Here is a 25,182-nt window from a genome sequence, read left to right as displayed (position 1 = left end):
TGGTCCCTTTGCCCCTGGTGTGACAGCCCCAGGTTGTGGGAGCACGTGAAAGAAGTCGAATGTCATTGGGTTGTCTTCCTGGTAAGGACAGGAATGCTTACTGAGTGCCCCGGGGTCCTGCACCATGGCATTGGGCTCAGAGTCTCTGGGGTACATAACCTGGGATGATGGCAGTGAATTCCCCTGCATCCCTCATCTGTCACCCATGGATACAGTGGCCGGGAAGTTCCCTGCACAGATACTTCTGAAATCACTCATGCACTGCCTCTCGGCAATGCAGTCATGGTGTGGTGCATTCCCCAAGTGTGAGCTGTTTGTATGTTGTTGGTGACCTTGAGATGGCACCTTCCAGTGGCACATAGACTGTTGCTGTTTGGTATTCATCATTACGTATTTCGTTTTATGATGATCTTCTCTATATAGCCATCACTACTAGCTTTCCGTTAATGGCAGTGGTATGAAATTTGCTTCAAAAAAAGTTTAACATAAAGTGAGTTGACTCAAAGACAAAAAATGGTATGTAAATAACAGAATGGAAATCGTATTGTAGGTATGGTGAGACATTGTGTTAGTGGTAAGTGCAAGGCTGAGAGTAAATTCTTTTATCAAAAGATGTTCATGGCCAGCCCCAATGGATCACACCTATAATCCCAGCCGTTTGGGAGGCCAAGGTAAGAGGATTGCTTGAGCTCAGGAGTTGGAGACAAGCCTGGGCAACATCTCTACAAAAAATAATTTAGGCCGGGCGCGGTGGCTCACACCTGTAATCCCAGCACTTTGGGAGGCTGAGGAGAGCTGATCAAGAGGTCAGGAGATCAAGGCCATCCTGGATAACATGGTGAAACCCTGTCTCTACTACAAATACAAAAAAAAAAAAAAAAAATTAGCCAGGTATGGTGGTGGGTGCCTGTAGTGCCAGCTACTCAGGAGGCTGAGGCAGGAGAATGGCATGAACCTGGGAGGCAGAGCTTGCAGTGAGCCAAGATCGCACCACTGCACTCCAGCCTGGAAGAGAGCAAGGCTCTGTCTCAAAAAAATAAAAAAAAATATAAAAAAATTAGCTAAGCCTGATGGTGTGTGCCTGCAGTCTCAGACACTTGGGAGGCTGAGGTGGGAGGATTGCTTGAGCCCAGGAGGTGGAGGCTTCAGTGAGCTATGATTGTGCCACTGTACTCCAGCCTGGGCAAACAGAGTGAGAACCTGTCTCAAAAAAAAAAAACAAAAAAAAGTCTACTTGGCCCTGGGCCTTGTCCATCAGTGTGCTCTGTATTTGGAATGTTCCCTCCTCTTTATGCACCAAGCTATACTGACCTTTGGTGCAAACTGGAATCTCTAAGGGCCCACTGCTTGGTGCAAACTGGAATCTCTAAGGGACCACTGCTTGGTGCTTGTCTGTTCCCCCAAAATGACTTTCCAGGCTGGATTTTTATAATAAACCTCAGTAATGGATCGTCTGAAAGCAGTGTTTACTTGCAATGCCAAGAAGAAGAGGAAGAAAAGGAAAGGGATGATGAAAAATGACAACCACACACCCAACTTTCTTATCCCACTTTTCAGTTGACCAAATGTTCGATCTCTGTTCTTTTAACATCCTCTCAATGACTCCATAAGGGGAGTGCTGTTTGTATCCTCGTTTTGTGGCTTAGGAAAGCAAAACTCAAAGTAATTGCCCATGGTCACACAGCCTGGACTTACTCTCTGACCCAGCTGCATCAGGGGAGTACCAGGAGTCTTGCAGCTTCACATCAAGTCTGTGAAATATTCTTCCCATTTTGGATAGATGGAAAAATGATGTACGAAGCAGGAAAGTATTGTATTGGCTGTCTATTGCCCATGACAGTTACACTGAACTTAGTGACTTCAAACAGCAGACTTTCATTATCTCACAGTTTCTGCATGTCAGGGATCTGGGAGTGGTTTGCTTGGCGGTCTGGCTCAGGGTCCCATGTGAGCTGGGGCTGCTGTCTTCTGAAGGCTGGAGTGGGGCTAGAGGGTCTGCGCCCAAGGTATTTACCTAACAGCTATTGTCAGGAGGCCACAGAGCTGCTTGAGTATCCTCAGGACATGGTGGATGGTGTCTCCCAGGGTGAGAGATTTGAGAGATTAAGAGCAAAGTAGAAGCCACATGGGAGGATGGGAGTGAATTCCTGTGTATCCCTTAGATGACGTGGCCTCAGATGTCCTATGCCATCGCCTCTGCTGTGTTCGATCAGTCATACAACCGAATCCTCAGAAGATTGTGGGAGCATACCATACAAGGGCATGAGTACCTGGAGGAGGGATCTAGGGGCCATCTTGGAGGTTGGCGACCACACTATTCATAATCTTGAAATAACTATGTCTTGCAGTTCCACCCAGGATGCTTGTAATGTCACACTGAGTCTATGGAAAGAAAACAAAGGTACTAAACCCATTTTGCAGATGGGGAAATGAGGCGTGAAGCAGGAAAGTGACTTACTAAAGAGACTTGATGTTGGTGGTGCAGATGCTTTTGAAGGGAAAGTAGTTGAAAAAGCTAATTGTCCACAATAGGATCTAAGGTGTCTGAGATGGCTCCATTTCCCCAGTGCTTAGAATAGTGACTGTGCCTGCTAGATTTTCAGCTCTCTTGGGTTGGGTCAGGTATTTCCTGGCCCCCAGCCTCACTCATGGAGGCTGATGTGTTCTCTCTAGTGGAAGGGATGATGGTATCTTGCTGGTTTCTCCTCTGGAGGCTGTAGAGTCTTCTAGGTTTGCAGAGATTCATGCTGTGAGGATCCAGTTGCCTTAACCTGCTCCTCCATCTCCACCCTCTGACTGTAGCTGGGCTGCTGGGCTGGGTCCTTCTGGCTGGACTCTCACAGGTCAGCCTCCTGTCTTGCCTTGGAATGTGTCATAGGTAGAAGCAGTCATTTTCACGACCTCTACTGGAGGCAGCATACGTTGGCATGACCATCTCTGGATGGCAGATTACCTCACATTCGCATGTGTCAAAATGTAAAATGTGTTCCATCTTTGATCTAGCAATTACACTTCTGGGAACTTGCACCTTGGAGATGATTGTACAAGTGTGAGATGTGTTTGTATATTTATTAAGGAAATGATTGTAGTAGCACAAATAATTTTTAAAAAGATGTGCCCTCAATATCCCTCAATAAGGGATGGTTTAAGTCAACTGTGTGTATCCATAAAGTCCATTTCCAAGCTGCTGCTAGGATTTTGTGGTGAGGATTTATGTTTATTGACTTGGAAAGATGCACATGACATATTGTTGAGTGAGAAATACAGCCTGTATTATATGATTCCAGTTATGTGCAAACTGTATTCATAGATCTCCCTTTCTCTGAGTGCAGAGAGATGTCAGAAAGGCAGATGGAAAGTTCAACTAAATTACTGGTTTTTGCATTTTCCTTTAGACTCTTTTATTTTTTTTCTGTAGTGAGCTGTTATTTTATTTGACAGTGGTAGTAATAATATAATATTAGTAATAATGTAGTTGTAATAAATGTAATCTAGTAAGAAGCAGTAGTAGTAATAGTAGTAATAATGTAGTAATAATAATACTAATACTAGTAATAGTAATAACTATTTATGAAATTAAGCAGTGTGTTCTGGACTGTTAAGAAGGTTTTCCAGGAGAGCTGATGGTGTATTCGTTCAAGTTTTGTTCTCAGTTGTCATGGAAATGCTGTTACATTCCTCTAGAGGAGTGAAAATGGGGTTTACAAGACTAAATGTGGCCTCTAGATAGACTCTTTGGTCCTTGCCTGCTCCAGAATGCAGAATGCTCCAGGCCATGGCATCTCACCGCCCTTCCTACTCACTGCCCTGTGGCACCAGTCAGCTCTACTTTTTCTGACCTCCACCTCTCTGCCTTGGCACTGTCTCCCAGAAAGGGCTTTCCCTGGATGCAGAAAGTATATTTTGCCAGCATTCAGAATAAAATAATCATAATAGCTAGCATATTTGGGAACTAGGAAGTACCTGGCATTGCACCCACCATTTCACAGGCGTTGTATCTTTCTCTCCCCAGAGTAGTTCAAGGAGGGAAGACCTATTCAAACTCTTTGTTTACAAGTGGGGAAACTGAGGCTCAGAAGGGCATGGCTTGCACAGTCTCATAGCTAATGGGGAAGCAGTCTGACATTCAGACCCAGATTGGGCTGTTTCCCATGGTGCACTGAGCTGAGGGGAAGGCCAGCAGGTTCTGTTTGGTGACGCAGGGAGCATTTCTGGGAACCTGTGACTTAGATGCAAAGTTAATTCCAGCGTCATCAGGTAACATGAAAATTACACCTGGTCAATTACTTGTGCAAGTCCTGTTGGAGACCAATCTTTCTGCCCCTCGATACATCAAATACAGCCACACTTTCCTTGATTATTAGAAAAAATGAGGGTCTTTGCTTAGATGCCAGATGAAGTGATTGTGTTGAGGTGGCATGCTGGATGAATGAAACATACCTGTCTTTAAGCATTGCAGACATTTGTGATCATGTGGCCACATGATGGAGAGGTACTTGGGAATGAGACTGAATGAGAAACTTGCAGGTACATGTTTCCTTTTGGGTTCACTCTGGAGCAAATGCATCCTGAACCCGTGGAAGTGATGCTGTCCAGCATAAGAACCAAACTATTATTTTTTCTCTCTTTCTTGGTATAGTAGAAACTATACCCTCCTATACCCAAGGCAGACATTACTAATCAGTGGTGCCATTCTCCCCTCCTATAACCAAGGCAAACATTAGTAATCAATGGTGCCATTACCCCCTTCTATACTCAAGGCAGACATTACTAATCAATGGTGTCACTTTCCCCTTCTGTACCCAAGGCAGACATTGCTAATCAATGGTGTCACTCTCCCCTTCTGTACCCAAGGCAGACATTACTAATCAATGGTGTCACTCTCCCCTTCTATACCCAAGGCAGCGAGGATAGTGCAGTTAAGTGGAAGAACCCAAATTTTTACTTTGTTCTGCCTCATTCCAGAGCCATATTTCATAACCCCTGTATTTTTCTGTAATAAGAATATAAAAAATTCATTTTTTATGCCTGCTTAAGAGACTGTAAGAGACTAAGTGGCTTCAAACATCACCTGTCTACCATTTTACAGCTTCGACTGGTCATAGGTCTGGACACAGCTGAACTGGGTTCTCTGCTTAGGTTCTCACAAAGCTGCAGGCAAGGGAGTTGGCAGGAGCTGGGGTTTCATCTACAGCTCAGGATCCCTTTGCAAGCTCACTGGTTATTGGAATAATTCAATTTCTTGTGGCTGTAGGATGCAGGCCCTCAGACCCTAAAGGCCGCCTGCAGTTCCCTGCCACATGGCCCTCTCCACAGGCAGTTTACAATGTGACAGTGTGCTTTTCCCAGGAGTGTCTCTCTAGTGCATGTTAGCAACATGGAGTCTTGTGTACACATGTCCCGACGTAATCATGGCATGCCCATCATCTTTTCTATTGGTTAGAAGTAAGTAGTGGGTCCTGCCTACATGCTACTGATCATGGACTCGCACTGAGGCCTGTCCATGCAGATATAGTCCCGAGATGAGTCTGGATTTCTCCTCTTCTTGGGGCCAAGTGTGCTGCTATTTCTTTTCAGCATTTTCCCTTTTTCTTGCAGAAAAGGGGCTCATGGCCCCCCCAGGAACAAGACCACATCAGTGTTTGACCCTCCAGGCTTCCTTATCCCCTAGTCATCTGGACGTCTTAACCTCCTGCCCATGTCACCTCTGTAGGACGTCCCCTGCTGCAGTCTCGGCGAATGAATATTTGATGGAATGCTGCCACCTTTTGGAATTTAGCAAAAGTGATCTGTGTTGTTTAGAGGGATGGAAGTGAAGCTCCTGTTCCTTTCTCTACAGCCCGCGCACACACACCCACTCACCCGGCCTTCATTTCCGCTGAGCACTGACTCGGGTTTGACGCCAGTCTCTTCATGAGGCAGGTTTGCTTGTCCTTTCTGCTCTGGTTTCTAGTTGCTGTGAGTGCTGACAGGCTTGTTCCCTGTTTTACCCTCCAAGATGCAGCAGAATGTTGAAGAAAGAGATGGGGCACATTGGACTGGATTTCATCTCTGATTTCACCACCAACTCTCCAAGGACTTTGGCTTCCATGTCTGTGAAATGAGGGTTTCTCAGGCTGTTTCTGCTTCACATCCCTGATCCCAGGTTATGATGCATGTAACTGTGTATGGAGAATAGGTAACACCTCATTTATAGATGGCAGTCAGATGGGAGTGGAGGCTAGACCCAGTCCCAGGTCAAGGATGCCAACGCTATGTCTGTACTCAGTAGGGAAGTGTGGTGCCATTGATGAGTAATATCTGCCTCAGGTATAGGAGGGGAGAGTGGTGCCACTGATGATTAATGATTAATGTCTGCCTTGGGTCTAGGAGGGCAGAGTGGTGCCCTTGATTAGTAATGTCTGCCATGGGTCTGGGAGGGGACAGTGGTGCCATTGATGAGTAATGTCTGCCTTGGGTCTAGGAGGGGAGAGTGGTGCCATTGATTTAATAATGTCTGCCTTGGGTATAGGAACGGAGAGTGGCACCATTGATTAGTAATGTCTTCCTTGGTATAGGAGAGAAGAGTGGTACTCTTGATTGGTAATGTCTGCCTTGAGAACAGGAGGGGAGAGTGCCAACACAGATGCTGCCCCAACTCCAGGTGTCTCATAGAGACTTGTAGCAGCCATCATGGAACCCATAAGCTGGCCCACCTTTCCCGTTGCTTCTCTTTCTGTATATTCACAGGCATAGCTGTCCTCCCTCTTCCCTGGCATCCTTGGCATTTTCCTGTCTTACTCTCAGTCTGAAGTTAACAGAGGTTGCCCGTGGCATGTCTCTAGTTGACCCACTGTCTGATCAGCTCACTTGCTGAACCATGGCTCCTGCTTTCCAGCATATTTCAGCAGCTCTCTGTGATGTGAGAGTAGAGAGCAAGGTCCTGTGATTTCATGGTTGGCGTTGGGATACTATCTGGTGGGTTCTCCAGCCTTATCTGCTTCTCTCCTCCCACCCTGTCCTTCAGTGTCCATGCCCCATGTTCCCTTACTACAGACCTTTGCTTAGGCTATCCTTTCTGCTTGAATTCTCCCCTCAAACCTGACTATCCAAATTCCTAACCATTCATCCGGAGTCATCAGAAAAGCTTTGTTCAGAGATTCTTCCTAAGTCACTGGTTGTGTTGCTCTCCAACCGCAAAATGCCCTCCACCCTCATTCCTCCCTCCCTTCCTTCCTCACCTCCTCTCTCACTCACCTCCTCTCTCCCTCACTTCTCCTTCTCATCTCTTCCTCATTCCACCCCAAACTCCCTAAATTATATCACAATCACTGCTAAGAGTTGGAAGATATGCATATGAATAAGACTCAAACCCTGCCCTGAAAGGGCTTGCAGTCTGTGAGGAGGACGCAGGATGAATAAGAAGTAGCCCATAACTGAGGCACAATCTGATTGCTTTGTAGTGTAGGAAGAATATAAAGTTGAGTGGTGGTGCAAACAGGTAGGGAAGGCTTCACAGAGGAGGTGATACATAGAGTCTTGAAGGACAAGGGGGAGTCATAACACTGATTGCAGGAGATGGGGGGGCTCCAGGTAGAAGGAACAGAATGATCAGAAACATGGGCATGAAATTGGGTCTGTTATAGTCTGGAAGAGGGGATGTCAGGGGTTGGCGGGAGAAGCAGGCATGCCCCAGTGCTCCATAGTAGTTAAGAAAGTGAGTTTTTGCTGTGATTAGTGTGTGGCCACTGAAAAGTTTTAAGCTGGTGATTGTCTGGATCCGATTTGCATTTTAGAAAGATCTCCCTGGGACCTGGCTTAGGAGGCTGGGAGGCTGCAGGAAGCCTTGGTCCCTCCTGGGTATTTTTCACTTTGTCTCCTCGCTGGAGTGGGCTGGGGAGCAGAGGGGTCACCAGCTCTACGTCCAGACTCCTGGGCACGCTCTGCTTCTCACTGCTAATGTGCCTTCTACAGCATCTGCTCGGCAGAAAACCAAGTGTGCAGACGAGATAACGGCATTAGGAGCAGGAGGACAAAGCTGATACTCGGGGCAGTGAGACATGGAGGCTTAAATTCTTTCCCTTCAAAATATCACCCGTGATGTTGGCCACGTGGTTCTGATTAAAGGAAGCTGGACTTGCTGGGATGAAATGCTAAGTGGCACTCTTGACCTCAGGCACAGCCAGCGCAGGTCTGCTGTTCCGGGGAACATCCCTGCCATTTCTCTCTGCTGCTTTCTGCCAGATAAGAGGGGAAATCTATTTAGTGATTTCCCCTAATCTCTGAGGATGGCTGTGGCCCCTGGAGACATGGTCATGATACTGACAGGTTTCAATGCTGGCATTGAACTCCGGATGGGGAGTGAAGGTCTTTTCTCCTTCCTATCTCCTTAGGGGGTGCCTAAAATACAGTAGGTGCGCAGTAAGGCTTGCTCTTGAAATGAATGAGTGAAAGTGTCAGCTCTGTTGATTTAAACTATCCCAGAAGGCTCTCTCATACTTCTCTCTGTCAACACTACCTGCCCCAATCTGAGGTCACTGCCTTTCTAATTCCATTGGGCCCATTTCTGAAATCTCTATAAATGTACCCCTGCAGTCCTTATGTGTCTGCCTTCTTTCCCTCAAAAGCATCCCTAGGAGAATCACCTATGCTACTGCATGCACCACTAGCTACTCTTTTTAATGGTTGGACAGTATTTCATTGTATGATTGGACTATAATGTATCCATTCTCCCACGGATGAGCATTGGGGTTGTTTGTAGTTTGGGGCTATGTGCACTCTTGCACCTGTTGTTTGGTGGACGTAGGTACTCATTTATCTGGGGAATATACCTAGGAGTGTGTCTGTTTGGTCACAGAATGGGCACATGTTTAATTTGAGTAACTGCTGTCCAAAAGTTACCCAAAGTGGTTGTTCCAGTGTTCATTCCCACCAGCAGTGACTATGAATCCCGCTTGGACACTCATTCTCTGAGTGTATACCTTGTGAATTGTCATAACACCCCGGGGGCAAGTGTGGTGGTTATTACCCCCACTTCACGGAGGGGCACTTTGAGTCTCAGCTGATTCGGTCAATGTCGCAAGGGTGTAGCACGGGAACCAAGGGCTCTGTTTGCATAACAGCAGCAGCCCTCTGAGCAACCATAGCATACCGTGATTCTGGGAAGCTGTGGAGGTGTGGGGGTCCACACGTGGCCACATGATGGAGGGGCACTATGGCAAAGAGGTTCTGTGCATGGCTGGGAACCAGGCTGCAGCCTTGAATCCCAGCCCTGCCACCTATTTGTTGTGGAAGCCTGGGCCACTGGCTTGACTTCTCTGTGCTGTAACTTTTCTCATCTGTAACACACATTTGATAAATCAAGTTGTTATGAGGATTCAATGAGTTAATATAGGTAAAGCTTTAGGAGAGGGCACTAGAGAAGGTTTAATTATTATTATTGATTATTTCACCTCTGTCCAGTTTGAGTGCTGGAGTTGTCTGTTGCAAGGCCGCAAACCCTGTAATAGTTGTAGGGCTAACAGTCGTGAGATACACTGCTTAACTCCCCTCCCATCCCCTATCCTCTGAAGGTAGCTGGCTTTCCTGATGAAATCCAGAATCTAATTTTGAGCCCTGACCATTAGGTTTCACAAAGACTGCTGGGGTGCAGTCTGAGTGGTCCCTTCTGAAATGCATCTCTGCTCTTTCGTGCCCCTAATAAGAAATGCAGTCTGTTTGCTCAAGGTTTTACCCTTTACAGAAATGGTCAGACTCCTTTCTTCCCCCCATATCCATTTCACAAATCCATGCCAAATATTGATGTTTGATAACTACAAATATCACCCATAGCTTTTAATCAAGAAAGACGGAAGGAAGATAAGGGAAGCAAATACATCTCTGTAAGGGAGTTCTGTATTCTCAGTAATGATTTTGGTAAGAAATAAAATTACTGGAGGGAGGGGAGAGGGCTCTGTGCTGTGTACCCAAATGGGCCGAACCACCTGAAACTACCTGGGCCCTTCTTCCAAACTCCCATGGCTTGCATTTAAGTTATGTATTCATTACCCTAATCGGTAGATGCTATCTCATTTTACAGAAAGGGGAGCTGTATTTTAAATGTGAATTTCTAATATGCCATCAGTCTATCCCATTACCAGCAAAACCCATCCAGCCATCTGACGTTCTCTGTCTCCTGTCTGAGACAGGAGTGGAATGTGAATGCCTGTCACCTTCCACTCTAGGGAAAAGTCAGCCTGCTGGGGGCAGAGGAGAGGTCAGCTTCCAGGCTTTTATTCAAGGAGGCGATTTCCTTCATGTGGAGACAAAGGGCAGGATCGTCCTGGAGTAGTGGCAGGTGTCAAGCATGTAGAGGTGTCCACCATGTCAGCCAAGGTTGACCCAGGGTCACTCCAGGCCAGAGCCTGGCCAAACCAAATGGGACCCTGTGACCTGCATCCAAACCCTCATGTACAAGGCAGCCACCGTGTCCTCATATCCATTTCACAAATCTGACCATTTCTGTAAACGGTAAAACCTTGAGCCTTTCAACTTGACTGTTTTTCACGGTCCTCATGCCTTGTGGCCTTGTGCTATTCCCCTGACCACAAATGCTTTTCCGTAAGACTTGTTAATCTCATAATTTTTTTTTTATCGGCCACCTACTTTGTGCCGAGCACTGTTCTAGGAGCTGCAGAGACGGCAGGTCGGGGCGGGGGGCAGAGGACTGTGCGGAGATGGTAGGAGTGGGGTGGAGGACAAAACCGACATCAGCGTAATTTGTACTCTCACCTTTGAGTTTTTATTCAAATATTATCTTCTCTGCAACGTTTTCCTTGATGGCTCTATTTAAATCTCTAAGCCCTGCTCAGCACCCTTCTTCTTTTGCTTGCTTTGATGGTCACACAACACTGAGTGCCGCCCTCTGACATCCAGTGTATTTTACTTACTTGCTGGCTCGCTGTACCTCCTGCCACTAGGAGGGCAGGGAGTTTTGTGAATTTCCAATATGCCAGCAGTCTGTCCTGTTACCATCAGTCTATCCCATTACCATCAGCCTATCCCGTCACCAGTGTTTTGTTCATTCTTGTATCCCCAGCACCTATGCCTGTGACTGCATGTAATAGACTGACAGTCACTACTTGTTGAAAGACTAGTGAACAGCTGCTGCATGCTCGCTGTGTACTAGGCCCATGTTTTATTCACACAGCCTCATGTGATTGTCAGAGTGTCTCACGGGGTTCTGTTGTCCCCGTTTAACAAAAGAGCAAGTTGATGCCTAGTGAGGCAAGTGACATTCGCAAGGTCACACAGCTAGGAAAGGGAACAGGAACATGGGTATAGGCAGGATGGGGGTTTACATAAAACTGCGGTCTGGGCAGGGGTATTAAAATCACCATGATGCACAAGGTTGAAAAATAAACATTAGGCTGGGCACAGTGGCTTATGCTGTTAATCCCAGTGCTTTGGGAGGTTGAGGCAGGAGGTCAGTTGAGGCAGGGGGTCAGTTCAGGCCAGGAGTTTGAGATCAGCCTGGGAAACATAGGGATAGTTTGTCTCTACAAAATTAGAAAATTAAAAAAAATTATTTTAAAATTAAAAATTTAATGGCATGGTGGCCATGTCTTTAGTCCCAGCCACTCAGGAGGCTGAGGTGGGAGGATCGCTTGAGCCCAGGAGATTGAGGCTGCAGTCAGCTATGATTGCACCACTGCACTCCAGCCTGGGTGACAGAGCAATACCCTGTCTCTAAAAAAATAAAAATAAAAATAAATAAAAATCAGATCCCTCTAGTCCCTGGCTGGCTGAGTATTTTAACACTCAAGTCGTAGGCTGTGGTTCTCAGACTAAAATCCAAACTGCTTGACAAAGCTTACAGAGCATCCTACGATGTGGTCCCTGTGTCTCTCTCCAGCCTGGTCTGTTTCCATATCTCGCCAGCAGACAACTGGAGCATCATCCACATCCTTAGGTGTGGCGTGCTTTCTCGCTGGCCCACATGTGCTCTGTTGGCAATGTCTCCATCCCAAATCCACCCTGTCTCCCTGCCTACCTTCCCCTGAAACCTTGGGTTCATCTTTAAGATATTGGCTTACCGAGGGCGGGTCTGTACTCACCTGTCTGGGTTGGTTTGGCAGTGGGTTTCATGGACCTCAGGCCCCATCTCCTTCCTTCATCAAAGTGTCGATCACTCTGTATTCTAATTTGTTCTCTCATCTCCTTTCTCATTTCTGACACATCTAGTTAGACAGCTCACTGCAACCCCAGCGTCACCTCAGTGCCTGCACGTGTAAGAGCACAGAAAGTCTAACAGAACGAATGAATGACTTGGTGGACCTGCCTCCCTGCCAGCGTTGTTGCTGCTGTGTTCCTTGGTTCCTACGCTGACTTTTCTCTTCTTCAGTAGCCTTTTGCTTTGCAGTTCTGTGTACTCAACTTCTTTCAACTCATAAAAATGATCGATTTTATAAACCAGTATCAACAAAAACTAGTGATTCACGTATCCATCTTTTCATGCAGCCAGTCTCCTATCCATCCCTCCATCTACTCTCTCATCCATCCACCCACCTACTCTCCCACCCACTCTCCCATCCATCTGTCTATCCATCCATCCATCCATCCATCCATCCATCCATCCATCCATCCATCCATCCATCCGTCCATCCATCCACCTTTCCTTTCACTCATCCATCCATCCATCCATCCATCCATCCATCCATCCACCCACCCACCCATTCATCTACTCTCCCATCACTCAGCTACTGGGTGCAGTGGCTCATATCTGTAATCCCTGCACTTTGGGAGGCCAAGGGAGGAGGATCACTTGAATCCAGGAATTAGAGAAGCCTGGGCAACACAGTGAGACCCCATCTGTACAAAAAATAAAATAAAAATAGCCAGATTTACTAGCATGCACCTGTGGTCCCAGCTACTTGGGAGGCTGGGATGGAAATATTACTTGATCCATCTATCCATCTACTCTCCCACCCACCTAGTCTCCCATCCATCTCATTCATTCATTCATTCATTCATTCATTCATCTACTCTCCCATAATTCCTGCCATCCATATATCTACTCTCCCGTAATTCCTGCCATCCATACATCTACTCTCCTACCTACCCACCCACTCTCCCACCCATCCATTAATTCATTCTCCCTTCCACTCTCATTCATTCATTCATTCGTTCATTCATTCATCTACTCTCCCGTCTGTTCTCCCATCCATCTGTCTACTCTCCCAGTCACTCTCCCATCCACCCACCCACCCACTTTCCCATCTACTCATCCACTCATCCACCACTCCATCTGTCCATCCATGCAATATTGGGCAGCCACCATGTGCCAGGTCCTGTGAAGCTGCTAAGGTTATAGTAACAAGCCAAGACACACTAGGATCCACCCTCCTGGAGCCTACAGTTTAGTGAGACAGAGATCAAGCAGATACTCATACAAAAGGATATCTACAAATGAAGAAAAGTGCTTCACAAGGTAGATAATGGCTTTGAGAAAGATTTTTATAATAAAACTGGGCATACATGATGGATATGTCTGGGGTTTTCCCAGGAGGAGGCTCATGAATTGAGCTCTCAAGGCTACAGGGCAAGGTTGGGAGAGAGTAGAGCATTCTAGACAGAGGAAATAGCATGTGCAAAGGCCCTGTGGCCAGAGGAGTTTTATGAACTGCTAAAAGTCAGAGTAGCTGGAGTTCAGGGAGGAGGAGCATTCCAGTGAGGCCAGGCCATGGTGAGGATGCTGGTGTTTAACCCTAAGTATTGAAGACCTCAGTGCCACCATGAGGCAGAAGCCTAGCTAGGCACTCATCATTTGGGGTTCTTTTTCCTAACGAGGTCTGCTAAATTGATCCAGGCTCATGTCCCACTAAACATGGATTTGGCCCCTTCCTGGCTCATAGAAAGGACTCAACCCATAGTGGCTGACCAGCAAGGTAGAATGGACTCCATTTTACAGATGACAAGACTGAAGCTCAAGGGTCCATGAGAATGGGACTAAGGCTAGGGGAGGGCCCTGATGAGTTTTCCAGGAAGTGATTGGATTTGCATTTTGTGAAGATTCCTCAGGTTTGTTTGAGGGGCCTCAGTTGGAGCAGGGGACAGAAACACAGGGGTACCAAGATGGGAAACAGTTGTTGGCATGGCCAAAGCTTCCTTCAGGCTTCAGAAGAACCTCCCCACACCCAACATCTGAGTGGACATCCTTCAAGGCTCAGAACACACATATGCCTGCAGTATCTCTGCCTTTGCACAGTTGAGGGTGGGTTCCCCAATATAAGACTTCCAGGTTCTTGGCAGAGGGAGGGTAAGTAGACATATTTCTGTGCATGGGTGCAATGTTACCCTCACCTACATCCCATATATGTAGGGATCTTCCACTTGCTTTCATATCTGCTGATGGCACAGGGTTGCAGCCCTGATTATGGCTCCCAGAGGCTGAGATTTGTGGTCTAAAACTGAGGGGAGAGAGGAATCAGAGAGTCATACTCCAAGTGAAATTTTCCTTTCTCATTATCTGTGAGCTGGTAAAGATGCCAGCATGTCAGGTTCATTGGATGGACAAATTCAGACCATCATTTCATGGGAGGAGGCAGTCCAGTACCAGGAGCATACTGGGGTCGTGTTTGTGGGGCCAGGTTGCATCACTGAGTGGAAAGACCACAAAAGCACTTGATGCCTGAGGGCTTCTTTGCACATCTCCAAGTTCAAGGTTCTGTCATCCTTATTTAACTCCCAAAATCAAGGTAGATGGGTTTTTTTTTTTTTTCTTCCCCAGCCAGCATCTGAAGACTGTATTCTATGGATGAGCATAGAAGTCCCTCTTTCTTCTCTGACTCCTTCATCTCCCATTCTCCTCTTGCAGAATTTCCTTGGGCTTTTTTTTTTTTTTTATCCTGATGCTGCCTTTCAGGGTTCCAGCTCTTTGACTGAGGTCAGTTCCCTCCACTTCTGTCAGTGGGGCTGTGGAGGGAGTGTCAAATTCTGTAGAACACTGAGAAAGAAGCCCAGCCTTTTTCTTGCTAGAAACAGTCACCTTCTTAAAGGAACGATACACACCTGGTCTCATTTCTGCTTAGACTTCCTCTTTGTTGGGAAGTGGGGATCAGGTGGTTGGGGGATCATGTCCTGTGACGTACAGTCTGAGCCTGGCATTTTTTTTCCCTCAGCAACTGGGACTGTAGACATTTTTAAACTAGAAGAAAAAAGCAAATTTGCACATGGACTAAACAAACTTCATCTCCCCCTAGGTCTCCCCTGGGGACTATGCAGGAGGACTCTGGGCCGGTGGGGAGAATCTTCAATGCAACTTTCATCTCTGGTTTTCCTCCCTGAGTCCACGGGGATTTCATAAACATTATGTTGCTCAATTTCAGTTCAATGGCACAGAGTCGTTCCAGTGTGTTCTAATTACTCAGACATAAATGATTTCTGGTGCACTTTAAATGATTTCGGATGCACTTTTGTCTATCAGGCTCCTGATTTATCACTCCCTGGGACTTTGATGTTGTGCTTCATTGATTTCTTTTAAGGCTCTTCAGAGGTATATTTATTATAGACGATATATCTCCCTGTTCATTTGCTCCATAATTCTGAAACACTTTCATTTTCCAGTTGTCAACATTCCACCCCTACCCCCCTGTACGTATCTTGTACCAGCAGGAAGAAGACATATTTATTGAATGCAAATCTATATGCGAGATGCTGTGGGTGAGTGAAGGTGCACAAATTAAAAACAAAAACATCCAACATCCATTCCTGGCCAAGATAATATGCTTATCGTTTAGACAAAGGGACAACGCACACCCATTGACTTACGTGACACGACAGAGGAGGAAGAGCGCAGGGAGGCTGGGGGTTTGGTCCATGAGCTGTGAGGGGTACTTAGAAGAGTGATGAGAGATGGGTGGGGTCAGGGCTTTGTACCCAGATTTCCATGATGATGGGCAACAAAGTGTGTAGCATTCGGCTCAATTTTGTTCGTTTTGGAGATGGGATCTCACTCTGTTGCCCAGGCTTGCGTGCAGTGGTGCCATCCTAGCTCACTGCAGCCTTGAACTCCTGGGTTTAAGTGATATTTCCACCCCAGCCTCCCAAGTAGCTAGAACTACAGGTGCATGCTCCCACATCTGGCTTTCTTTATTTTTGTAAAGATGGAGTCTCACTACATTGCCCAGGCTTGTCTCTAATTCCTGGCCTCAATTGATCCTCCTGCCTTGGCCTCCCAAAGCACCGGGATTACAGAGAGGAGCCACTGCACCCAGCAGCTGAGTTTTTGTGACAAGCTAAGAGGCAAAGTGGGCAGTTTTTCATGTGTGCTTGATAGACCCTAGAGCTGCGAAGAGTGAGTGGTGTGTACTGCTCAAGTCTAGTTGCTCTGAAGACAGCTATGTTTATCTGAACAGGCACCTTCTGAGCCTTTATTTAGCCTGTCCCCCTAGACAGGAGGACAGGAGGGACATTGGAGTGGTATTTGGACAAGGCAGCTGGCTGCCAATCTGAAGATGTGGTGGGAATCCCAGCTCGGTCCCGTTCCCATAGGTCCTTGAACCTCAGTCTTGTCGTCTGTAAAATGGAGGCCGTCCTATCTTGCTGGTCAGCCAGCCACTGTGGATCGAGCCCTTTCTATGTGTCAGGAAGGGGGCAGATCCACATTTTGTGGGACCTGAGCCTGGATCAACTTGCGGGACCCCGTTAGGAAAAAGGACCCCAGATGATGAGTGCCTATCTGGGTTTCTGCCCCCTGATGGGAGCCCACCAGGGTTAGCAATGGGGTCTTCAATGCTTTTTAAGCTGTGGACTTCTTTTTCTCCCCAATTATTTGTGGCATGGCTGTTCAGTGCTTAAAACAGGTCACCATGGAGCTTCTGTTAATGGGAACGCTTCTTTCCCCCCTGAAGTCGGGCTGAGAGGCGTCTCCAGGAAGCACGGCTTGAACCTGAACCCTCTGTTGTGGTCAAGTTCACATCTGAACCCAGAGCTCTTCCCGACTCCCCTCCCTGCCCCGGGGTCTCTCTGGGAGCACCTGTAAGCTAAGCCCTGCCCTGCAAGGGACGGTGTGGACCTACTTCCCGGGCAGACCGTGATGACAGTTCTTGCTCCCTCAGGCTGCCCTGTCATCCCCTGGGCTGGTTTCAGGGTCCATCTGTGAAGGGACCTTCGGCTTCCTGGAACCCCAGCCCAGCCTCTGCCTCCCGCGGCTGGAAACCTGGGAAGGAACATAAGGCGCACACGCCACCTAGTGGCCGCTTCCTGGAGCTGTCACTCCCGACACCGCCCCTGGGAGGGAGCTCATCTCTGGGCCCAGCTTGTCTGCGGTGCTGGCCAGCGAGGTCCAGGCGCTGCTCCTGAGAGCCTTGGCTCAGAAGAGCATCTGGCTTGTTAGAGCAGGAGGTTCTTGTGTCACAGTGCCCTTGATTTTCCCACTGAGCTGCTGCCACCGTGAATACGAGCTCTTGGAGAAGTCGCTGTCTGCCCTCTTCCCTTTCCTCCCCCTCCTCCTCCTCTTCCCTCTCCCTTCTCCCTATCCCTCCTCCTCCTCACCCCTCCTCCTCTGCTTCCTCCCCCTCATCCTCCCCTTTATCTTCCTCCCCCTCATTACTGTCCTCCCCCCCTTTCTGTCCCTCTCCTCCTCCTGTCCCTTCTCCCTCTCCTGTCCCCCTTCTCCCCTATTTCCCTCCTCTTTCTCTCCTCTTTCTCGTTCTCCGCTCTTCCCCTCCTCCATCCTCTTCTCCCTCTCTCTTCTCCTCCTTTGCTCCTCATCCTCCCTTCCCCACCCCTCCCCTTCCTCCTTTCTCTCCTGCCTCTTTTTCCATCCTCTCACCTTGGCTCAGCCAGCTTTCTTTTAATTATAATAGATACTTATTGGTGATGCCCTTATTTGTTCCAGGTGAAACTGCCCTGAGGGCAGTTCCTGAGTTAGAGACTAGATCATGAGTCCCAGCTGCGGTTGCTGAGGGGTTGAAAGATCCCTCCGATCTAGCCATCCATTGCTTCCCTCCCTCCCTCCTTTCCTCCCTCATTCATTCATGAATGCACGCACAGATTTAACAAATGCATTTTGAGGCTCTGTGCCAACATCACCTCACTTCAGACTTTGACCCCAGAATCTTTAGCACATGCCATTCCTCTCACTTCCCTGCTTGGAAAGCTCCCATTCTCTTTCAAGACTCAGGTTCAATGCTGCCCTGCGGACTAGCCTCTGAGCACTTACTCCTGCTACCCATGGTCCTGAGGTCTTCGCGAGTTTTCTGGCTCAGTCTTCTCTGGTTCCCATCCCCGGTGCCCAGCAGTCAAAGCCAGCCTTGCACTGAGTCAAAAACCCCAGAAGCTGTTTCTGTCTGCCTGGGACTCTGTGTTCTCCAGTAGTCAGGCTTGTTCCCCTCCTTTAAGGGTGTCCTATACACAGTAGCATCCATTGAAGTCCAGAAACATGAGCAGCAGCAATGTGGAAAGACAGGTGCATATATCTTCTGCATTCCTTGGGTTTTAGCAATCTTACTGTAATCAAGCTGTCTTTATCCTCAAGGATTTAGTGAAAAAGCTGTTTCTGAGGACTATACCCTGGAAACCTAGTGGTTTTTTTTCTGTCTTGTCTTTATTTCTCTCTCGCCGTACTCCTAAGCTAATGCCGTGAATGGGAAAAGCAAGGTTTGCTGTTTGATTTGTTGCAGAGCCCAGGTCAGGTATCCAATTATATTTAACAGAAGAATAGATGATGAGAGTGTCTGTCCTTCCCCTAGGCAGCATCTCTGAAGCTTATCTGTGGCATCATGGAAGGTAACACTATTACCTGGTATCTACTAGGAGGATATTGTTCAAGCCATCAGTCTTTTGTTCAAGCTCTGGCATGCAGAAGGTACCCAGTAAATGGTTGGCAATTTTAAACATTGAGGTATAACTTACATAACATAAATTATACAAATCTTGAGTATACAGCATTATGAATTTTCACATCTGTGTATGTCTGCGTTACTACCACTCAGGTCACGATGTAAAGTATTTTTAGCTCCTGGAAGTCTTCCCACTGCCCGTCCACCAACAGCTCTCCCCACTCTGTCCTCTCTTTCCTTTGGTAAGTTTTGTTCGTTTCTGAGAGTCCTAGAGATGGAATCCTGACCTGATGCATACATCTGTTTTCTTTGCTGTGATGATGGCAGTGTGGGTATATGCATGAGTCCAGACTCATCCAATCATATACAGGAGATGGCTGCAGATTTTTTTTTTTTTTTTTGAGACAGAATCTTGCTCTGTCGCCCAGGCTGGAGTGCAGTGGTGTGATCTCTCCTCACTGCAAGCTCTGCCTCCCGGGTTCACGCCACTCTCCTGCCTCAGCCTCCTGAGTAGCTGGGACTACAGGCACCTGCCACCACGCCTGGCTAATTTTTTGTATTTTTAGTAGAGATGGGGTTTCACTGTGTTATCCAGGATGGTCTCGATCTCCTGACCTCGTGATCTGCCCGCCTCAGCCTCCCAAAGTGCTGGGATCACAGGCGTGAGCCACCGTGCCCGGCTGGCTGCAGCATTTTTGTACGTAAGTTATACCTCAAAAAAACTGTTTTAAAAGAAATAAATGTCCGTGAACACCATCCATCACTTTGAAATTCTCATTTTGGGTCAGGTTGAAGCCAGTTCGGGAAGGTAAATCAGGTTAGTTTCTGTTCGAGAGTTTGCTTTTACTTAAAAGCATTAAAAGGCGACCTTCAATGTGGATTTTGCTGTGCCTGGACACCAGTGGGTGTCAGATCCAGAACCCAGCTTCCTGTTGCTGCTGGGCGGGATCATGGAATCTGGAGAGCTCCAGGTAGGGCAGATGACTTTGGGTAGCTGATGGGTGCCAGCTCCTCCCAGCTGGCATCCTTTGCTCCTGTGGTTCCAGGGAGGCCAGGCTATTTAGGAGGAATGTGGCTGTTGCCCCAGGACAGGACAAAATGTCTAATGTATTTACAGTCACTGTAGTTTGTGCCTGATTTGCAGCGGTGGAGGAACCACATGAGAAAATTGTCCATTTTACAAGATGTGCAGAAGGGGTTACCTGTGAGGCCTTAGCTCTAAGGCTGTGTTCGTTCTTAGAAAATAGTGTTGGCCCCACTCCCTTCCCACTAAGGAGTGTGTAGGATGCTGACAGATAGGCCTCCCAGGCTCCAGCCACCTTGGCTGCAAACATCAGTATGGAACTCTGACCCTGGCATGGAGGGCCTGAGTTCCTGGGCAGATAGTGCCCAGGGACGGGCATGTTCAACATGGGATTAACAGGCTCTGCAGGGAGGCCCAGAGACCTGGGGCTGGGACTAGATTGCTTTGCAAGGTAAGCTCTTGATTTCATGACCTCATCTCTCGCCCCAACCCCGAGACTTCACTCACAATCCAGGTTGTTAACAGAGAGCGATCTTATCCTGTTAGCCTTTCACTAGAGAGAAATTGGATTGAAAATCTCGCCAGACTGCCTCCGGACAGAGCTTTTCCATCTGCTGTGAGTGACCTTTGGGCAGGGAGAGTTGCTTTCCTTTACACACCATTAGCAGGTGGCAAAGAGGGGGGCCTCCATCTCTGCCCGGCTGTTGTCAGAAACTCTTGGAGAGGAGGCTCCACTGGGAGCTTGCTGCCTAACCCATGGTGAGACCTGAGTAAGCTGCTTCCCTTCTCGGTACTTGGGCTCGCCTCTCTCTTCCATGTCCTGTCACCGAGTTTCCATGAAGACAGTCAGACCTGGGCAAGTCTCCTGGGGACATGGGGGCTCACCTCCTTCTCTTGGTGACCTAGGACTTTAAAGAAGAATATGCCTGACTTTCTACAGCCATTATTTTTTGCTGTGTTCATTCTGTTTTATTAAATTTCTGTGCAGATGGTAAATTCCTAGGATGCATTAAAAAAAAAAAAAAAGAAAGCAAGAAAGCAAAATCTCATGAAACTCCAAGACCTGAACTCCTGACACCTTTTGGGTTGGCGCCTACTGTTGCATTGGCCTTGCTTACTTTCCTGGTTCAGCAGAAAGTGAACATTCCAACTAGGTGGCCTGACAGTGGCTGGGCCACTGTGATTTCAGCATCTGGAAGAGCAGCTCCCACTTTCTGAGCAGCTGCTACAGCCCGGGGAGCTTTGCGTTCATTTTCGCGCGATGCTCATGTTATCCCGGGATCATCAGTCCTGGCATTAGCCCCATTTTGTGGAGGGGAAAGCTGAGCTTAGGGACCCACTCAACACATGCCATCTGAATTGAGATGTCATTCTCTTCCCCACGTTGCTGCATCTCTACACCTGCTGTAGAGAGGCATCATATCATTGCCTCTCTACAGCATGGCAAGATCTGAAATCTACTGAATACTTTCTGTTCTCAATGCTGCATTGGTTGGCTGGGGCTGCCATCACAGATCACCCAGACCTATCGCTTCAGCAGGAGAAATGCATTTTCTCCTAGTTCTGGAGGCCAGAAACCTGAGGTCATTGTGTCAGCGTGGTTGGTTTCTTCTGAGACCTGTCTTCTTGGCTCGTAGATGGTCATCTTCTTGCTGTGTCTTCACATGGCTTTCTCTTTGTGTCAGTATCGTCACCTCTTCCCATAAGAACAACATTCTCATTGGATTAGGGCCACCCTAATCTCATTTTATTTACTTATTTATTTTTTTGGTAGAGATAGAGTCTCACTCTGTCTCCCAGGCCGGAGTGCAGTGGCAGGATCATGGCTTGCTGCAGCCTTGACTTGCTGGACTCAAGTGATCCTCCTACCTCAGCTGCTTGAGTAGCCGGGAACACAGGCATGTGCCACCACACTCAGCTAATTTTTATTTTTATCTTTTTTTTTTGAGATGGAGTCTCGCTCTATCACCTAGGATGGAGTGCAGTGGCATGATCTCGGCTCACTGCGAGCTCCGCCTGCCGGGTTCACGCCATTCTCATGCCTCACCCTCCTGAGTAGCTGGGACTACGGGCACCCGCCACCACGCCCAGCTAATTTTTTGTATTTGTAGTAGAGACAAGGTTTCACCATGTTGGCCAGGATGGTCCCAATCTCCTGACCTCGTGATCTGCCTGCCTCGGCGTCCCAGAGTGCTGGGATTACAGGCGTTGAGACACTGCGCCCAGCTTGCTAATTTTTATTTTTTGTAGAGATGGGGTTTCCCTATGTAGCCCAGGCTGGTCTCAAACTCTTGGGCTCACGGGATCTTCCCACCTCAGCCTCCCAAAGTGCTGGGATTACAGGCATAAGCCGCCATGCCTGGCTTTCCTTTCAGCTGAATTAACCTTTTTAAAGACCTATCTCCAAATAGGTCTCACAGATATCTCTCACATTCTGAGTTGCTGTGGGTCAGGGTTTCCACAAGTGAATTTTGGAGGCACCCAGGGTAGGCCGTCAAAAGTGCTTTGCATGTTATTTAATTTATCTGGTCTTGACAATGCTCTGTGAAGTAGATACCACTGTCAGTCATTGATGATGGTTGACCTATCAGCCATGGATGAATTGAGGAAATGGAGGGAGGGAGGGCAGGACGGTGTCCATAGAAGGTGGGATATAGACATCAGCGGGGCTCAATGCTGACTTCCCCTACTGAAAATACTGTAAGTGAAGATTAATTCTTAAACCCATATCAACTCAGTGTGTCATGGAATGATTTAGGAAGAGGAAAATATGGAAAATACCAGGATGGTGAGGATTCTCTCCAGGCAAAAGATGTTCCCCCACCCTTATTAAGAATGGAGTCATTAACTCCAAAAGCGCAGTGAACCCACCATCTGGGTACTGTTTTTGGATTTGGTGCAAACATGTATCTATCCAGGTGCATATTTCTGCACCCAAGCCTTCTTGTTTCAATGCTTAGGGGTAATGGTGATGTTGTCCATACCATGAAAGCATCTTTCAGTGCTCCAAGCAGCTGCCAAAAGCCACTGGCCCAGTGTCTCCTGGGAAGAATGAAGTTCTTGTAACAACACAGACCTTGGCCACGTGTCAAAAGTAAACATGGCTGTGGGGAAATGGAATTATCTTGGTTATCTGAAACTTTGCCAGAAGCATTGTTTTCTTATTCCTGAAAAATGTGTTCTTCATTAAAACCATACGTGTATAAATTTTCCCCAACGTTCTCAGCAACCAGTTCCACTTGGTGTCAATGATCCACAATCTACAGTGTACCTGCTAGGCTCTAGTTATTAAAAACAGTATTTTGACACCAATTATGATGCCAAAGCCCCAAGTTCGAGATGTTAGGCTGCTGTGGCTTGTTATATCTTCTCTCTGTCATGCTTCTCAAAATGGTGGGACATTAATTATGCATAATTAATTAATTATGTTTAGTATCTGTCTTTTCCACCAGACTGTAGGCTCCATGGAGCAAGGAGTCTTGTGCACTGCCCTCTACGCAGTACCTGGCATAGTAAGCGCTTGATAAATAATTGCTGGATGAATAAACAAATCCATTGAATTACAGTGTTAGATCATCGGAGATCTTCCTTCATGCCTGTGGAATTTTCAGAACTTGACCCTTGTCTTTTTCTCTATTAGTACTTTTTAAAAATTCCATTTATTTGCTTAGACCAAGGGTTGGCAAACTTCAGCCCATAGGCCAAATCCGGCCCGATGCCTGTTGTTTCAAATAAAGTTTTATTGGAACACAGCCACACCTGTTCATTTATGTATTGTGGCTTTCCTGCTGCAATATCAGAATTGAATAGTTGCGAGGGAGACTGTAGCCCACAAAGCCAAGAATATTTGATACTGGCTCTCCATATCTGGGGGTTTTGCGTTGGTGGATTCAACCAATCTCAATTAAAAAACATCCTTATGTGTACGATGGCTGCGTCTGTACCCAACATGTGCAGACTTTGTTTTCTTATTGTTTCCTAAACAACACAGTATAACAACTCTTTACATGGCATTTACGTTGTTATTTTGGGTATTACAGGTAATCTATAGACAGTTTGAAGTATAGGGGAGGATGTCTGCAGGTTATATGCAAATCCTATGCCGCTTTGTATGAGACTTGAAGATTCATGGGTTTTGGTATACAGGGGAGTCTTGGAGCCAACCCCTCATGAACACCAAGGGATGACTGTGCTATCTGGCCGTTTCAGAGAAACTGGGCAATCCGTGGCTTAGTCTAAAGAAAGCCACCAGTGAAGTGAGCAGTCTCATGGGGGCATTATGGTGTTGGCCTGAGAAGAGAAGGGGTGCAGTATGTCTTACGGGGTGACTGTTTTCCATTTCCCAGTGGAGAGGACTCTAGTGGACTTCTTACGGCAGGGGTCCTCAAAATGAAGGGTGTGGAAGAATCACCTAAGCAGTTCCTCAGAATGCATTTTCCTGGGCCCTTCCACAGGTGGTGATGGGATGGTACCCAGGAATGTATTCTGTGATTAAGTCAGCAATTGTATACTCAGCACTGACTATATGCCAGAGACAATTCTAGGTGGACGGCAGTGAACAAAACAGAACAGAGAAAGTCACTACTCTCAGAGATTTTCTGTTCTAGTGGGAGAACACTCATAATCACCAAACAAACATGCACGGCCATGCTAAGTGCAGGACGGGTCCACGAAGACTTTCCTGCATCTTTACCCACTCCCTAGATGGTACAGGTGCAGGTGGCCGGAGGACCACATGGTCTCAACTGCTTTCTTAAAGCCTCTGATAAATTCTCACCTGTGCGTTCTTTTCTTCCCACTACACTGGTTACCCCTTCCCTCAGCTGCTTGTAATGTCTCTCTCCCTTCTCCCTACCTCCTTCCCTTTTTCTCTCTCATTTGTTTTCTTTGTCTTTCCCTCCCTCTCTCCCTCCTGCTCTTTTTCTCTCCCATGTCTCCGTCTCAATCTGGTTGGGAGTTGAAGTCCTCAGATGCTAAGAATCCTTCACGGTTTATAAAGGCTTTTGGAAAAACAGCTTTATTGAGATATCATTCATATAGAGTACAATTCAGCCATTTAGAGCGTACGATTCAGTGGTTTTTTATTATTCACAGAGTTGTGCCAACATCAGCACAATCACTTTAGAACATTTCCGTCACCCCCCAAATAACTCCCATACCAAGGCTTTTGCAGACTATTTGATCTGATCCCTACAGAACTGAGAAGAGCAGGGCAGATGGTGTCCACCCCATTTGACAGAAGAGCAAATAAGGGATTGAAGAGTTTGGGGATTTGGAAAAGCAAAGGAGAACATTTTAGGTCACTTTTAATATTAGAAGGTTCCAAGGAGTCCCTAAAAATAAGGCCTTTTGGTGACT

The 25,182-nt window shown here is 47.1% G+C and overlaps 1 protein-coding gene and 1 long non-coding RNA gene across 8 annotated transcripts in view; one reads left to right on the top strand and one right to left on the bottom strand.

Moving 5' to 3' along the window:
• Positions 1–25,182, top strand: part of RBFOX1 (RNA binding fox-1 homolog 1) — a 2,489,097-nt gene that overhangs the window by 364,284 nt on the left and 2,099,631 nt on the right. The window lies entirely within an intron of this gene.
• LOC105737869 lies at positions 1,888–17,160 on the bottom strand. Its single transcript, XR_001113569.1, has 3 exons — positions 17,037–17,160; positions 12,075–12,239; positions 1,888–2,382 (listed from the first exon to the last, which is right to left on the bottom strand). It is a non-coding gene; the product is annotated as an uncharacterized LOC105737869 (long non-coding RNA).

This window comes from Nomascus leucogenys, chromosome 18, assembly GCF_006542625.1.
Source record: "Nomascus leucogenys isolate Asia chromosome 18, Asia_NLE_v1, whole genome shotgun sequence".
NCBI lineage: Eukaryota > Metazoa > Chordata > Mammalia > Primates > Hylobatidae > Nomascus > Nomascus leucogenys.
Note: the sequence above shows the minus strand (reverse complement) of the source record. Positions and strands in the feature narration are given on the sequence as shown.